The sequence below is a fragment of the Epinephelus fuscoguttatus genome, linkage group LG20 (genome assembly GCF_011397635.1).
Source record: "Epinephelus fuscoguttatus linkage group LG20, E.fuscoguttatus.final_Chr_v1".
Lineage (NCBI taxonomy): Eukaryota > Metazoa > Chordata > Actinopteri > Perciformes > Serranidae > Epinephelus > Epinephelus fuscoguttatus.
This window is the reverse complement of record NC_064771.1, coordinates 15,597,677-15,603,676: the sequence shown is the minus strand read 5'-3', so window position 1 is coordinate 15,603,676 and position 6,000 is coordinate 15,597,677. Positions and strand designations below refer to the sequence as shown.

The 6,000-nt window shown below is 44.3% G+C and overlaps 1 long non-coding RNA gene across 1 annotated transcript in view; it reads right to left on the bottom strand.

Moving 5' to 3' along the window:
* Positions 1-1,412: 1,412 nt before the first annotated feature.
* Positions 1,413-6,000, bottom strand: part of LOC125880596 (uncharacterized) — a 71,162-nt gene continuing 66,574 nt past the window's right edge. Inside the window, exon 3 of the long non-coding RNA XR_007448135.1 lies at positions 1,413-1,458. This is a non-coding gene — a long non-coding RNA (uncharacterized LOC125880596). The remainder of the gene's footprint in view (positions 1,459-6,000) is intronic.

Genomic DNA, 6,000 nt, shown 5'->3' with positions numbered 1-6,000 from the left:
GGATGACAGCAGCATCGCCCACTGCCGCTGACTGTTCGACTTAAACTTTTAATTGATTGGTTGAATATGGGGGCCTCGTCTGGAATCCTTTACGCGTAATACGCATATAAGCCACTCTGCTGCAACCTGAGCCCGGTGTCACGCGGGGCATCTGATTTAAACGCCTTCATTTGTAGAGAGAGCGGCGGTCATACGTCTAAATTACACATTGGTGATTTTTTTTTCTAACTTTCCTCAGCAGTCTGGTTGCGGCTCCAGCGCGCATTTACCGCGCTGGCACACACACACATGCAGAATCATGCAGTAACCTGTCCACACAGATGCAGGCAGAGCCCAGCTGATGGACAGCCAGTGGGACAGTAGTGGCAGTGCGTTGGGTTCCAGCCCAGTGCTCTTGGCTGGAGCTGCACTAATAGTGTGTGCCTGTTCCACATCTGGAACAAAGAAGCCAGTCTGGGTCTACCCTTGGTGTTTACAGCTCTGTTGTTTTTTCACACTCCTCACAAAAATCTTGCCCAAACACACATTCCAGACTCACCACCTCAACATGGGGGGAAAAATATAGTATATTTTTCCACTGTAAATCTTGCCCCCAGTACCAAGGGGGGGAGGCGGGTAGAAAAACAAAAGCTTGGAAGCTGGCATGATTCAGTGGGGCAACAAGAGGGTGGCAGCGGCTCCATGAGTGGCAGAGAGAGAAGACGGCTGTCTCTGCGCGAGGATCCTGCCAGGCCTGGTGGCTGAGATGGCATATGAGTTCACATGAGGTCAAAACAGCTGGGGGAGTGGCATCACAAGCTGCCAGGGCTGCTCGGTTGGTTAACTGTCTCTTTACAAGCATCTGAGGAGGCATCTGACGTTACATTCCTGCAGGATTTCAAAGGACAGCTACTCAGACCGTTTGTGAGGGAAATAAAGTATGAAGAATGCACAGACAGTGTTTTCAAGCCATAAATCTCCCCAAAAAAGACTCACAATGCCTGAAAAGCCAGAAAGGCCCATAGCTTTAACAAGCTGTTTGGACAAGAAAAAAAAAAAAAATCAAGAAAAGAACATTTATAGTTTTTTTTTTTGGTTTTCCCTCTCCCTTGGGAGCTGACAGACGGAGGTGGAAATACTGAACATACCGGACAATAATTTGCCCAGGGGAGTCACACATGCACACCCAATCAACACACAATGACACACAGCTCAGGGTTGCCAGGTTTAGACAGTAGGTCTTGTTAAAAGACCGGTTTACCAGGTCCAAGGATTATCCATCTGAAGTTACCTGCCCCTCTGGGTAACGTGAAGCCCCCTTTTGTGGTCCTGCAGGGCAACAGTGTGTGAGGCAAGCGTCAGTTTGAAAATGCCAGAGGTGACGGGGATGAAAAGCCCCCAGAGGATGGGACATCTGTCTAGGCAGCAGTACGGGTCATCTGGGCAGCCTTGCCAGGTTAAGTGACGCAATCCTCTTACCTGACATCAGAAAGGATGAGAATCTTAGAAACATGTGACCTACGTGTCACAACAAGTTTCCAGTGAAGCACAGATACCTACAGCAGCTCCTCTATTACACATGAATATCCTTTGAATAGAGAATTAATATTTGGCCTGATACAGAGCTCGCACAGCCGCAAGGTCAAAGCCCTTTCTTTATAGCTCTTCAATGGGAACAACTTGACAGGATCAAGTTCAGCTCCTGACAACAAGCCCTGGCTCTGTCAAGTGTTAAGTTCCATTGTGACCTACAATGGGACACAATAGCCCTACAGCACCCAGCCTGTAACACACTGCCGATCAAATGACAGCATCTCTCAGAGAAAAACTTGGCAAACTGATGTTAAGATATGTGACTGCTGTAGGTATCATTTGTTTTTGTTTTGTTTTTTTACATCATGCAGCGTGGGAATACGTTACATGTGAAAACTCTTTAGTCAGTGCACATTTTTAGAAAGAGAGTCACAGATTGCTGGAGGTTTTCTGGAGAAAGCAGAAAAATATCAAAAGTGAAAATCTGGACAAGTTCATGGACTGTTCCCTGGGGTTTCCCTTGTTTTTTTAATATTTACAGATATCTTTAATACAATCTACTTAGAACTTTTTAAAAAGATAATCCATTGATGTGAAACCCTAAGTATTCTGTCCTAAAAAACAAATATACATAATAATGTTAACACTGTATCCTCATGTAAGAAAACAATGGAAAGGTGGAAGTTGACAGTGACAAAGCAAACATAATGAAAATTTACTTTACTATAACATTTAATCAAAGCCTGTGTAAGGTTAGCCTCCTTTTTTACTTAACATTTCTCCATAATTCCTAAACAAATTAAATGTTATTTCAAAGCTGAAAATATAATTAAAAACAAATTTAAAGAGTTTGCTCCAAATAATGAAATGTGTTTAAACAAATTTTTAGGTGGTAAAGTAAGGAGATGGTTAAGAAAATATTTAACGCCATGACAACTGATTTATTTGGCCACTTGTGGGCAGCAGAAACAAGCCATGAACACAACCCCGACACATTATCACCTTTGAATTGATATGGTGAAGTTGTTAGCTAACACAGTTAGCTATAAATCACATCCAGCAGTTTCCGAGCAACATTGCGTGTTCATTAAAAGTCCACCTGATGAATGTTCGGTCCAATTATCATTGTCTCGTAGCTCTGTTTTTGGTCTCCACCATCTCCTGAGATAAGTATCTGGCTTGTTAGCTGCTAAATGTTCCACTGTGTTTTCATGTTAGTTGCTAACTTTGCCTCTTTGCTGTTTGGTGCTGAGCATGAAGCACACATTGGCTTTTTTTGGAGCTTTTAAACTGAAAACAGCTTCCTGTATGTGTCTAAATGCAAATGGGAAAAGTGAGACTGAACCAAAATAGTAAAGTTAGAAGACAGAAAACAAAAACAGAGACTCAAAAGAGGCAGTAAATCTCTGAAAATCTGATGAATGTTCAGTCCAATATTCATTGTCTTGTAGCTCTGTGTTTGGTCTCCACCATCTCCTGGGAGAAACATCTGGCTCATTAGCTGCTAAATGTTTCACTGTTTTCATGCTAGTTGCTGACTTTGCTTCTTTGCTGTTTAATGCTGAGCATGAAGCACACATTGGCTTTTTTTGGAGCTTTTACACTGAAAACAGCTTCCTGCATGGGTCTAATCGCAGATGAGAGAAGTGAGACTGAACCAAAACAGTAAAGTCAGTGGACAGAAAACCAAAACAAATACTTGTTTCCTCAGACAGGAAATCTCTGAAAACCTGAAAAGCCAGGTAAATATTCTCAACAGGTTTTTTCATTAAAAGCAACACCGTTCACATGCAGGTAGTCATGTGATACATTAATATAAAAACTATTACTCATGGCAGCTTTAATTACAGTTTTAATTAACACCATCATTTTGACATTTTCTTTCTGAAGAATACATTTGCAAAGGTAGAGGAGACCTGTAAAACAAGCATGAATAAGTGAACAGTCATAGTAAACTACTAAGCCGCGCAGCGTTTCAAGTTTGCTCCTCTGACCTCGGCTTCGTCCTGACCATTTTGCTGCAGTGCTTCAGGTGTTTAACCTTGTCATATTAAACCGTTTGTCACTGGAGGGCGAGACGACTGGGGCCAGGCTGTGTCGGGGATTTAAAAAGGGCCTGTGCTCCCAGATCATCAGATTGTCAGTTGCTGTCTGAAGCCTGCCAAGAAACATCAAAGCCTGAGAGACTTGCTCATATCATCTTTGAACCTCACCAAAAACACGCCCTCCCGGCCTCCCTCCCCGCCTGCATTCTTGCCCCACATCGCCTCCTTCTTTTGATAATTGAAAAAAATAAAAATAAAAACAGAATTGATGAAATCGGTAGAGTGGGCAAACAAGAGAAACACCTTTGAGGATTTGTTGTGGACTTTGTGTGGATGTCTGTCGTGTCATGCCAGCACTCTGTCAAGGCGAGGAGACGGACTCAGTCTGAGCAAGCCCGCTCTCAAAGGGAGCAGCCTCCCATCAGCTCCTGGCCAAGATTGGTGGCTATGAAAGAGCTACCTGAGGCGGAGATCAAAGTCAGACAGGATACATACGCCTCAGAGTTTTAACTCTTTCATCTCCTGCCTTCTCTACATGAATCATGACCCTTCACCTGTCTATCTGTTTGACCTCTGGCTGACGAATGGTAAAGGCGCCCTGTGAGGCTCGTCTTTATTGGACAATGAGAGGTAATGTAAAATCTAAAATGATGAAATTACCCATCTGATACGATGATCGCAAAAATATAGAAAACAGGTGATTCCATGTGCTTTATCACATGTACTTCTTTTTTTTAAACTCTTACCCACGATAAACAGGACGCTGGTTTCTCAAAGTGGGGCTCTCCCCACAGTAGAGGCCAGTGGTGGAGGGCTATTTGCATTCCAGCAGTGAGAGTGAGGACAATTAAGCCATTTCCCCTCCAATCTATCTCCCTCCAGCCAGCCATCCAGGCAGCCCAGTAGATCAATGGGAAGTGCAGCTGCACAGCCCATGTGTGCCAGGCTGCGAGACGAGAGAAGAGAAGATTGGGGTTAAAACCCTCCTGGCCCTCAGATTGGCTCCATACCTGAGTCAAAGCACAGAAAGACCAACAGCTGTTGCCGGGCAGAACAGGGAAAGTTCTCACCCCATCTGTAAAAGCATTACACGGTCTCTGGCTTCAGGTCACTGTTTATTTTCTCAACAATTTGAGCTAAGATGCCTGTATCTTGCATTCAGCATCATTTTGTACCTGGGAGGAAAGAACTCTAGCAGCAGGAGCAGGTTCATTTCACCGCCTGTATTGCTCTGCATAAAAAGGAAGCACCCTCGGCTTCCATCACAGTCCATCCCTGCGCCTCTTTCTCTCCCCAGGCACTCCAGGCTGGCCACTCCAAAATCAATTAGCCAAATCACATTTCACAAAAGTAGCTGAGTTCTGCTTTCAGCGGCCAGTCCCCTCAGGTGTCACAGAGCCGGTTTGAAGGTGCGGGCAGTGAGCCTTGGTTTAAGTTGTGTGGGATTAGACCAAACAAAGAGCCATAGATATCTAGCCGCACCTGTGCAACTCGCTCCTCAAGGACTGCTAATAGGATGAGTCTTTGGTCCAAATGGCGGGGGCTCAGAACTTAATCTCCCAGCTTTCGGGCCATCGCAGGTATCTGTTTCCACTGTTCCCGGCAGCAGAAACCGTCCTGAACTTGGACATAATCGCAGAGCCATCGTGTAACAAGGACTTCCATCTCCGCTGCCCCTGCCAAGTCCAGGTGATCAATCATTTACATGTGTAATTAGGAACGGGTGTCAAAACAGAAACTGTACACTCACTCAGGGACCCTGTGTGCAGCAGGCTGACATCAGACTTGGCAAGCAGTGGGTAAACAGGGTCAGAGAGAAAGAGACAGAGAGAGAGGGGAAAATGAGATGCTGAGATGTGCAGGTTTTCAACTTCTTACCACCCAAGGGGAGAACTGCTCTTCAGCATATCGAATTATGTAAGAGCAAAGAGCTTAGTGATGTCAGGTTTGGATAATTTTGCTTTGGATAGCCCGACATCCATAAACTGGTAAATAACAAGTTATTTTTAAGGACAAAAAATAATGTGAAATACAAGAGGCCTTTCCTTTTAGCCTGGTGCTCAACTGACGCAGTGAGCTTTAGCGACACATTTCAAAACGCTATCCATTTAGAGGTGGTGAAATTTTAATGAATGTGATGTAAATGTCATTCCTTTTTTTATTTTCTGTTGGTTTTACTTAACAGACAGCCGCCTGGCTGCATTAACATGCGAAAAACATAAGGCGTTTCTCAATCTGCATTCTTGCCTGTACTTGTGTTCTTGCAGACTTGTGAAACATCATCAGTCGCAACCCAAGTACTGTTCCAATTCCAAGTCCGCATCCAGTCAAGTACAGTCCAAATGCCCGGATGTGAATTTGCTCTGCCTGTTCCATTGGGGATGCATCGGGAGGTGACTTGTGTGGACTTTTGACAGCCAGGTATCCCTGAATGCATTTCTCA